General features: G+C 46.2%; 1 protein-coding gene across 11 annotated transcripts in view; it reads right to left on the reverse strand.

Moving 5' to 3' along the window:
* Window positions 1–11,142, reverse strand: part of RALGPS1 (Ral GEF with PH domain and SH3 binding motif 1) — a 311,271-nt gene extending 300,129 nt beyond the window's left edge. For 10 of the 11 annotated variants that reach the window (XM_017892871.1, XM_017892865.1, XM_017892868.1 and 7 more), the window contains exon 1: window positions 11,094–11,142. The gene's annotated coding sequence lies outside the window, so the exon portion shown is untranslated. Of the gene's footprint in view, window positions 1–9,548; window positions 9,665–10,168; window positions 10,418–11,093 lie in introns of those variants that run through there. The other variant, XM_017892861.1, reaches the window with a different exon arrangement.
* Between the last annotated feature and the right edge of the window lie 68 nt (window positions 11,143–11,210).

Genomic DNA, 11,210 nt, shown 5'->3' on the forward strand with positions numbered 1-11,210 from the left:
CCCATGAGCTTCCATTTCCACTACTCTACTTCCCAAGACACAGTATTATCATTATGTATGTACTTCCATCTGTCAATTCTTGGTGCTCCTGAGGGCAGGGTCTGCAGTGTCAAGCCCTATTACATGCTTAGTAAATGTTTACTTAATGACTGAAAACCACTAATGAGGTCCAAGTATTCTTCTACACCTTCAAGAAGCAAAGGAAGCAACCAATCTCTAAAGCAATAAAAATAAGGCCAATTGCTATCTTGGAAACCACGGGTAATGTTTCAGTAATAGATGCTTTTGGTGACAGCTGAGGAGTTATGAAAAATGAGTCAGCAACTACATAATTTGTCCATTATTTCTGGCACAGTCCAAGGAAACAAGGCCTTGACCAGAACATGAACACCGGTCCCTCCCTTGCTCTCAGTGCTTTAGCCATGCTGGCTCCCCAGCACATCTGGAGTCCACCATGCCCTTTTCCCAGCTAGGATGATGGCAGATGCAACTGTCACCTCCCCACCTGGCTAGCTTCAATTCATCTTTCAGGTGTCAGCTTAAAGGCCCCTTCCTCTGGTAAGCTGTCTCTGACTCCCCTAGCAGGAAAGCTATTCAATATATGGTCTCTTAGCACCTTATACTCCTCTTTTGCAGACATCAGTGCTATAATTATTATTGTTTTTTTAGAGATAGGGTCTATGTTGCCCAGGCTGGTCTCATTACGTTGCCCAAGCTAGACTCAACTCTTAGACTCAAGCAATCTTCCTGCCTTAGCCTTCTGAGTAGCTGGGACTACAGGTCCCAGCTACTGTGCACTGTAATTTTTTTTTTTTTTTTTTTTTTTTTTTTTTTTTTTTTGAGACAGAGTCTCACTCTGTCTCCCAGGGCCTGAGTGCAGTGTTGCCATCTCAGCTCACTGCAACTTCTGCCTCCAGGTTCCGGTGATTCTCCTGCCTAGGCCTCCCAAGTAGCTGGGATTAAAGGTGCGTGCCACCATGCCCAGCTAATCTTTTGTATTTTTAGTAAAGAGGGGGTTTCACCATGTTGGCCAGGCTGGTCTTGAACTCCTGACCTCGAATAATCTGCCTGTCTTGGCCTCCCAAAGTGCTGGGATTACAGGCATGAGCCACCACACCCAGCCCTTGTATTTACTTTTCTATGTACTTGTTATTATTTTTGTTATTTAACCTTGTTACTAGACTGTACGCTAAAGTACAGCAAGGACCAGATCTGTCTTTTTATTTATTTATTTATTTATTTTTTATTTTTATTTTTTGAGATGGAGTTTCACTCTTGCTGCCCAGGCTGGAGTGCGATGGCGTGATCTCAGCTCACCGCAACCTCCACCTCCTAGGTTCAAGCGATTCTCCTGCCTCAGCCTCCTCAGTAGTTGGGATTACAGGCATGCGCCACTGTGCCCAGCTAATTTTTTGTACTTTTAGTAGAGATGGAGATGGTCAGGCTAGTCTCGAACTCCTGGCCTCAGGTGATCCACCCACCTTGGCCTCCCAAAGTGCTGGGATTATAGGCATGAGCCACCACACTTGGCCTTTTTTTTTTTTTTTTTTTTTTTACCACTGTGGCCTCACACTTGGCATAGCACTGGCACTCAGCAGACCGTGGACAAGAACTGGATGGATGGATGGCCAGATGGCCAGATGGGCTGGTAGGCAAGTAGTAGTTATGGAGGACAGGGAAGAATGAGGAATAAGGTTACCTTCAGTTATTGGTACAATCCTTGATAATCATCCAGCTCTCTTTGTTCTGACTTAAGCCTCATAACACAATCTCAGATATTAAAACTGGGGCTTCCCTACTGAAAAGGGATGCATGCACACCAAAGATATTCCTGTTTGCATGGAAAGTGGGAGTCTCAAAGCAAATGGACACATTTGGCATTCTGACTTCATATTCATTGATCTTTCTATATACCAGGTTGCTTCTCTGTTCCACAAGTACTACTGACTACAGAATCTCTCAGTCCTTATGAACCCCCCGAAATCATGATTGTGTTAACAGACCACAACAGACACTGTCTTTTCTTAACTAGCCACCAACACTGGACTAGGTATTGGAGCTGTGTGCTAAGTCAAGTTTACATCCTGTTCCCACACAGTCATGCTGCAGATTCAACAAAGGCCCCTGAAGCAGACACTTTCATCTGAGATAAATGCTTCACCATAGGCATAGGCTAGACTCAACTCTTAGACTCAAGCAATCTTCCTGCCTTAGCCTTCTGAGTAGGCAGCTGTTGAGAAACTGTTACATGCATATGGACGTGTTCGAGTTCACGGGCTTTGTCAGGTGGGGAATCAGGGCACCTGAGTATGAAACTCTATCAAAGCCTCCACCCTCATGTGTAAAGTAGAAAGAGTGGACTCAATGCTTGGTAACCATCAGGACAGACGGACACTATATGTGATAAGCACAAAGGCCATAGTGATGCTCTTTGCCAAAGTGTCCCATGGCGGATATAGCCAGAGATACATTAAAGAAATAAACTAACTGAAACAACAAGTATCTTCTGAAAACAGCAAAGGATGCTACATATCGATCAGCAAGTAACTTCTAATCTTATCAAAAAAGCTTGTCAGCCAGGTGTAGTGACACTTGGGAGCTACTTGGGAGGCTGAGGCAGGAGGATTGCTTGAGGCCATGAGTTGAAGGCTATAGTGTGCTATAATCGCACCTGTGAATAGCCACTTCACTCCAGCCCAGGTGACTCAGCAAGACTGTGTCTCCTTTAAAAAACAAAACAAAACAAAAAGCTTCTCAACAAGAACACAAATTTTAACCCTAGTTACAAACTAATCATCACAGGTACCAATAATTACTATACTTCAGTCGTTTACAGGAAAGTTCAGTGTTTTCTGCCCCATAAGCATGAAACAAGACCTTAAGCCCATCATTCCAGATTCAACTCAACTCCTCAAACTCAATCATCAGGAAACCGAAACATCTAAAACCAAGGAAACTATCATAACTGCCTTTTTCCAATGAAGCCCTGTTGCCTTATCTCACCTGTGACTTCTACAATGAGTGTGTCAGGAGCCACACCTTGAGGCAGCCAGGAGCATGAGAAGAGGCATTTGAGGCATTAGGACCCTCAGCTTCTCTCATAGCTACATCTTGGGCAATGTGTTTAACCTCTCTAAGCTTCCGTTTTCTTCTATGCACTTCAAAACCTGCCCTACCTACCTGCAGAATCAACGTAAGGCTGGAATAAAAAGTGTGAAGAGAACTTTTTAAGTGTTGTAAAGTGTTGAGATATTGTATAACGGATGGAACCTCAGATCTAACAACCTTCTCATTTTATAGATTCAGATCAGTCACTGGAAGCCCACTATTTTTACTCCATTTGTTCATCCAATAAACATTTATGGAGCATCTACTACAGGCCGGATGCCAGGCTGGGCACTGAGGACCTGCTGGTGGGCAAAACAGCCACAGCCCATGAACTGATGGGACTGCACTGCACCAGGGGAGACCCTCAGACATATCCAGCAATTACCCTAGAAAGCATATTCTTACACCTCACAGGCCATGCTAATGATTTGGTCTTTTTTCTGACAGAAATTAGAAGCCACTGGAGGCTTTTAAGCAAAGGGAATGGCATACTCAGACCATTCTCGCTGCCTTGCACCAGCGTGGGGTAGGCCCTGAATATGCAAGAACAAATGTGGACTCTTACTCTGTAAAGTCTAGAGAAAAGCCATGAGGGAGTCACCGGTGGGCACAATTGTACTGTATGCTACGGCAGGGCACACAGTGAGAGAGCTGTGGGAGCCCAGTAGGAGAGCAATCTATAAACGCCAGTGGACTGAAAGTGTTAGAGATATGGTGCCTAGAAAGAAAAAATAAACAGCTGCACAGAGGACTAATCCTCTCCGTAATTCCACATAACGAACTTTATTGCCAGAGAAAGACAGCAAATTGTCTTCAATCTATTAACTTGTTTTCCATAAATATTTAATTATTCAGAAATATGCCAAAAGCACAAACTTCCCTTGCCCTAGTTATCGGGCTTATACAACAGTGGGTGATAATTACTGTATCCAATAAATACGGACTTAAATATATTCCCTATTCTTCCTTTCATCTCAGATGATTTTAGAAGAAACCTATGGCTGTCAAGGCCAAACATTTAAATTTTCTTCTGATTACTCAAAAATCGACTTAACCTTAAAATATATTTAAATTCTGAAGAAGGAAAGTATCATGTTGCATCATTAGTTTATATTTAAGACCAATCATTTACACGGAATAACAGAATGATTAAACAGAAAGAACTTGAGAAGCCAACCCCCAGTTCCTAAATGGGCCTGAGACAAAGGCACCCAGAATGGCTCTGTCCTCTCCCTCACCAGTACCCTATGTCTTTGTGGGAGCTGAGGCTTGCATCTGCAACCCCAAAGCAGAAAGATTTCTCCCCGCCACCCTAGACACGCTTGCCAGCTCCCCATCACCAAGTACATGTGTATTTTAACACATTGCTTGTGCAGTAACTCACATAACTTCCATAGGTAATACATTAATACCCTGAGAAAAGCATCCTAAAAATCGTATAACCCTGGGTGAAAAGAGGACACTACTCTAGCTCCCATTTCCTGGGTGCTCACAATGTGCAAGCCCTCTGCTAAGCCCTATTCTGTAGTGTCTCCCTGAAACCCTGTATGAACCACACAAAGGCACATACTATTTCACCTCTTGTATTGATGAGAAAACAGAGGTAGAGTTATTTGCTCCAAGCCACAAGGCTTGTGAGTGATGGAGTCAGGACACAAACCCACATCTGTTTATGTCCCAGCTCCAGAGTCTGTGTTTTAAGCACTGCCTTACCTGTCTCTCTGATGCTCAGGAGATCAATCTCCTGCAAAGAAAAACATGACAGATTTGAAAGCTCTACAGAAAAACCAAGGAATGATTTGCTGTTCTGGGTCTTCAGGTCTCTGCGCTCGTCAGCAAGCACAGGCGAGACAAGTACAACTCATGCCTCTCCTTGGGGAAAAGTCACAGAATTGATCAGTGCAGGTACTTGGACAAAGAAAAGGTGTTCACAATGATGATGGGTGAAATGTACCTTTCAGAAGAGCTCATGCAGGAAGTGGGGAGGAAACACTTACAGACAAGCCTATAGACCTGGAGCCATAGTATCACCTGCAGGGCTGGTGAAGAAGATCCTGAGGACTCCTTGAGCACTTGATGACTTCAGAGTTGATTTCTCAGACGACTTGACCTTCACATTTAATACCTAACTTTCGCCATGACCACGACACTATCACTAGGACACTGATGAAACAGCTCAAGAGGCGCTTCTTGGTTCTCCCACAGTACCATGTATAATTACAATAGTGAGCACTCTGTAAGCATTAGCTTCCTGGCAGGCACTGTGCTAAACACTGCACTGCATTATTTCACTGAAAACTTCAACAGTCCTAAGTTAGGTAATACTGCTATCCCCACTTCACCAAATCAGTAAGCCAAGACTCAGAGCTGGGAAGACACCTACCCATGGTCACACAGGTTGTCTCTGACAGAGGCAGGATTTGAACCCAGGACTGCCCGACTCTGAGCCTGAAACTGCGTGGCCACTTCACGAGCGGTTCTCTGTTATGGCCCGCCTTCAGTCACCTTCTGTTTGTGGGTGACTTCTCCACTGACTGTGAGATCCCAAAGGGCAGGGACAAAGCTTCATCTGCATGTGTCCAGCATCCAGCACAAGGTTTAGCCCAAAGCAAGAGCCTAGCAAGGCAGGTTAATGAATGCCCACCTGAAGAAAGTCAAGTGTACTCTGCTACGAAAGGAGGCCCAGAAACACTCCTCACAGAAGCCAATCCAACCAACTCTTCCCCCGAGTTAAAATCTATGAGCCACCTACTCAGTTCCTTTGGCCTGCTCCTCCACAACCCCAGCCCAAGGCAAGGGAGAGCAGTCACACTTCTGCGGAAAGGAGAGTTTCAGCAAGCATGAGCAGCTCATTCCAGACTTGTCCATTTTTTTGCTTCCTCACCTTGACTTTCAGCATCTGCAACAAATATTTCTTTCTTCCCATCCCTAAGACTTTTTAGGTCAAGTATCATCAGCCATACCCAAAGCCTACAGCTAGAATATAGCACAGCACACGCCTGTCTCAGAGTCAGCACTCAAATATTTGGGGAGTGAAGAAGTATAATCCAAGGAATGGGTTTCACCAGAGACCTGGTGACGTATAAATAAGAATCTGCCACCATTTAGTAGTATGATTTGTCTGAGCATAGGTCCATCACACTGTTCAACAAGAGCCTATCCTGTACCAAGCTCTGGGGACCCAGCAGCAAAGAAAGCAGGAGACTTTCCTTGTGCAGAGTAGAGACACAGGCAAAAAGTCACATATGCGATAACATGACGTGTGCTGTGATCCAGGTACACACAGAAGGAAAGTCAAGGTAGTACAAATAGGAGGGTGCCTGGAAAAATTAAGTAGGTTTCACAAAGGAGGGAAAATCTGAGCTGAGGAGGCATTCCCAAATCACCCCAGGGAGAAGTCACTGCTCCCTGCCTCTGTGACTTCACACAATGCTCACCTCCCACCACCTGGCCCACTATACTGTTTGGTAATCAACGGCTTGCGTGCCGATCTCCACACACAGCATGTGAGCACCTCAAAGGCAAGGACTTTAGGTATTCTCCACGGCTCACCTTTAACTGTCCAGTAAATATCTGCTCACAAAGAATAGAATCTATTTCAGATTATTAATAACATAGCAGCTCATCCTTCTTAAGCACCTACTATGACCTGCTATTGCTGTATGTACTTTGCATTGCATGATCTCACTTCCTCTGCACAAAAACCCCCAAAGACAGATCCTATTATCATTATCTATTTTACAGATACGGAAACTGAGATGCAGAGAGATCAGGTAAATTGTTGCAAGTCACACAGCCAGTAAGTGACACAGCTGGACTTTGAATCAAGGCCTGCATGGAAAATCAGTTCTCAATTACCAGTGAACAAATCCCTTTTCCTTTCTCTTTCTGTACTCTGCCTTGCATCCAGATACATGGATTGCCCTTTAATCTACTGTTCACTGGGAGTAAGGCCACTTCTTTTCCTAGGACAAAGGATGTCTCTTGCTAGGCTTCTAAACAATGACTGCTAACCAATACTGAGTAAACATCATTGGGGAGTGGGGGGTAGAGGTACAAAATTGTGCTTGTATCAGTCAAAAACATTTATTAAGAAGGAACTGTACATACTAACTGACACATTTTCCACTGTTAGAACAAAGTCCAAAGTAAATACTACACAACAATGAGTATGTATAGAATGCTATTCTTTGCGTAAGAGAAAGAATATATAATAAACAAGAAACTGGTAACAGTGGCTGCCTCTAGGGAAAAGGACTAGGAACTGTCAACATGAGGCAAGACAGACACTTACTTTACAATTTATTCCCCCACTTGCCTTAAAAAAATCCATGTGTGGGCCCGGCGCGGTGCCTCACACCTGTAATCCCAGCACTTTGGGAGGCCAAGGCAGGCGGATCACCTGAGGTCCAGAATTCGAGACCAGCCTGACCAACATGCAGAAACCCGGTCTCTACTAAAAATACAAAATCAGCCAGGCACGGGGCCTCACGCCTGCAATCTCAGCACTCTAGGAGGCCGAGGCGGGCGGATCACAAGGTCAGGAGATCGAGACCATCCTGGCTAATACAGTGAAACCCCATCTCTACCAAAAAATACAAAAAAATTAGCCGGGAGTAGTGGCAGGCGCCTGTAGTCCCAGCTACTCAGGAGGCTGAGGCAGGAGAATGGCGTGAACCCGGAAGGCGGAGCTTGCTGTGAGCCAAGATCACGCCACTGCACTCCAGCCTGCTTGGGTGACAAAGCAAGGCTCTGTCTCAAAAAAAAAAAAAAAAAATCCACGTGTGATTTTTTTACTTGCTCAAAATATAAAATAAAAACTATATTTGCTAGACGTGGTGGCTCACGCCTGTAATCTCAGCACTTTGGGAGGCCGATGGGAGGATCACTTGATCCCAGGAGTTCAAGACCAGCCTGGGCAACATAGTGAGACTCCCATCTCTACAAAAAATTAAAAATTAGCCAGGTGTTGTGGCACAGTACTTGGGAGGCTATGGTGGCAGGATCATTTGAGCCTGGGAGGTCAAGGCTGCAGTGAGCCATGACTGTGCCATTGCACTCCAATCTGGGTAACAGAGGAAGATCCTGTCTCTTAAAAAAAAAAAAAAAAAAATTTTAAACTATATTCAAAGAAACCATTTATTACTGGGCCTTTCCCAAATGCTTACATACATATGATTGCAATCATGAAGAATTACGTATGTTTACGAACAAAAATTGAATGAACTTAATGTGTGATGAAATGGAACCATGCAACAACTTTTGTCTTTTATGTTGAAGTTCACTAATTTTACTAATGTTACAATATTTTTGTGCAATAAATAAAGTGTATGTTAAAGGTACAGATACCATATGCATAAAAGCAGCAGGGACAACTTGCCACACCTTTTTTCCAGTTAAAGTCCTTCATCTGTTCTTTCAACAAGCAATCAGTGAGCACCTACTGTGTGCCAGGCAAGGTGCTAGACAGACGTTTTTAAAAGAAGAACTAAACAACAGGTCATTAGATTCCTCCCTCCTGCCTTTGAAGAAAATATGATGGCATGCTAACCAGAAGGCCAGATCTAGAAGAACTCCTGGTGATCACATAGTCTAACACCCTCCTCACTCAGCTAAGAAACCCAAGGTCTGGAGACAGGAAGGGGTTTGTTCAAGGTTATATAAGAAATAGAGGCCTCAGAATTCCCTGTCCTGCTCTCCTTGCATGTTACATGCTGTTCTGAGTGGCTTGTGTTGAAAGATGGGCAGGCAGTGAGAGACAGCACAGGACCCTAACCAGGTGGATCAGGTGCCTTCTCCCCTCCTGTCTCATTTATTCTTCATAACAACCTCACAAGGTGGGCATGGTTATCCTTGCTTTACAAATAAAAAAACCAAAGCTCTGTGGAGCTAAGGAAGTAGTGCTGGTTCACTCAGCAGGAGGTGGCAGCCTGTGGTTTCAAACAGACCTGACTGACTTCCAAGTCACAGCTCTTATCCTCCATACTGAAAAGGAAAATCCATTTCAAGAGGTGGGCCATATCAGAGCACCTCAGATGCAGTATTTTTCATTAATGAAGTCTCTCTCGACGCTGAATGTTGCTAATCCCCTCACTATTCAACACATGTTCTAACTCTTCTTTGCCACCAAGTTTGAGCTTTCCTTCTAACCCAAAAAGCATGACGGTCACTCAGATAGCAGCAGTCTCTGAGAGCCATTAACACCGTTTGGGCCAAGACAGAGTGGGAGAACTTTCACATGCTGCTTCTACATCCTCTGGGACCTGCCACACAAGCACAGGCACCAGTAAGGGCCTAATCCCCTCAACGCTACTGGGTCACCACTGCACTAACTAGTGGTAATGAGGGAGTCCAGCACCATGGTTTCTGGCCCCCAAAAGTCCCATAGCTTCTATAGTGGGGAAAAAAAAATGCAGGTTAGTAGCGAAGTATCCACCTACCTTCGCTTTTGTCCACGCAATGAAGGTAGGAGGCATTACAGTTTGGACTGGTCAGCTACCAGCAAGCCGAGGCACTGGGCTTCAAAAGGTCACATATATGGGTATATAACACTCTTCTGAAATTCAGAAACAGCCCTGTCATCTCGCTTCCTTCTCCCCGCCCCTGTGAGTACACAGTGGAGTCAGGCATTGCCTTCTTTCAGGGGTCTTTTTTTTGGGGATTTCTGTGTGTTTTGAGACGGAAGAGTCTCACTCCATCGCCCAGGGTGGAGTGCAGTGACACGATCTCGGCTCACTGCAACCTCCACCTCCCAGGTTCAAGCAATTATCCTGCCTCAGCCTCCTGAGTAGCTGAGATTACAGGTGCCCGGCACCATGCCCGGCTAATTTTTGTATTTTTCTTAGAGACAGGGTTTCACCATGTTGGCCAGGCTGGTCTCAGACTCCTGACCTCAAATGATCCACCCTCCTTGGCCTCCCAAAGTGCTGGGATTACAAGCGTGAGCCACTGCACCCGACCCTTTTGGAATGTGGTAAAATCAGGGTCTGTACTTGGATGGGGGCAGAGGGACTTCCATAGCCTCAGGCCTGAGCTTTATGCTCCAGCTCAGAGTCCTCACCGGGGCTGGGGTCTAAAGGTCAGCAAACAAATGTTCTTCTGCTTCCACTTGCCACTGCTCCCTGCGTTGCAGCAGCTCCGTCAGAGGCCTCGCAGGGAGAAGCAGTCACGATCCAAGACACAGCTGAGTCTTTTGGGAACTCCCAAAAAAAACCTCATCCCAAACTGCGAATAGAAAGTGGTCTAGTCTCACCTCTTAACTAGAAACAAACCCTCTCTTCTTTAGACTCTCCAGTCCCTGAATCCAACCTGCCCATCGGCATAAGAAAGGGAAACTCTTAACTTTATCCAGTGATTTGCTCAGTAGGCACTGTTTCATCCTATCCTCACCAGGCCCCTGGGAGACGCACAGGCAGGTACTAACATGCTCATTTTGCAACGGAGGAAACAGGTGAAAAACTCTCCCAGGTAGCATAGTCAAAAGCTTCTGAATTCTCATCCCTGCTCTCCCCTCTTACCAGGCTGCCATTTCAGTCTTTCTGAGACGCACTGCTGAGATCTACAGCAGCTTCTGGTACCAGTAGCCAGCAAGCCAGGACCCCTCCAAGCCTCACACTACTCTTCAATCACACACATTTTTCAACAGCCTATCATCCAATGACAGCCAACACCCCCCCCCACACCCGCATCCTGGCATGCCCCTTCAACAGCAACAGGAAAGCCCGTGAGGTGCGAAAAACAGCGCGCCCCACTTAGGGCGCGGCGTAGCATCGGGGAGGCAGCCGGCCGGTAACCAGGACAGCTGAGCTCCAAGCCCGAGTCAGCAGTGGCACAGGCAGGCCCGGACGGTCCTTCTAGCGGCATTTCCGGATGCCCCCAAAATCCGCAGGGAGCCCAAAGGCCCCGCTCCCACCCAAGACCCCCTGGACAGCGGAGAGGGCGGCCTTTCCTTCTCGGGCGACCACCCACCCTCGCCCGCTCCTCACCTGGGGCCCTGCTTCCGCACCGCAGTCACCCGGGCCCCGCCCCCCGCCGCTGCAGGTCCCCCTGACCCCGCCCCCCGCACCTGTGCTTTCCCCAGGTCCGGCGCGCTGGCCGCACCC

Source organism: Rhinopithecus bieti, unplaced genomic scaffold (genome assembly GCF_001698545.2).
Source record: "Rhinopithecus bieti isolate Rb0 unplaced genomic scaffold, ASM169854v2 scaffold_22745, whole genome shotgun sequence".
Classification (NCBI taxonomy): Eukaryota; Metazoa; Chordata; class Mammalia; order Primates; family Cercopithecidae; genus Rhinopithecus; species Rhinopithecus bieti.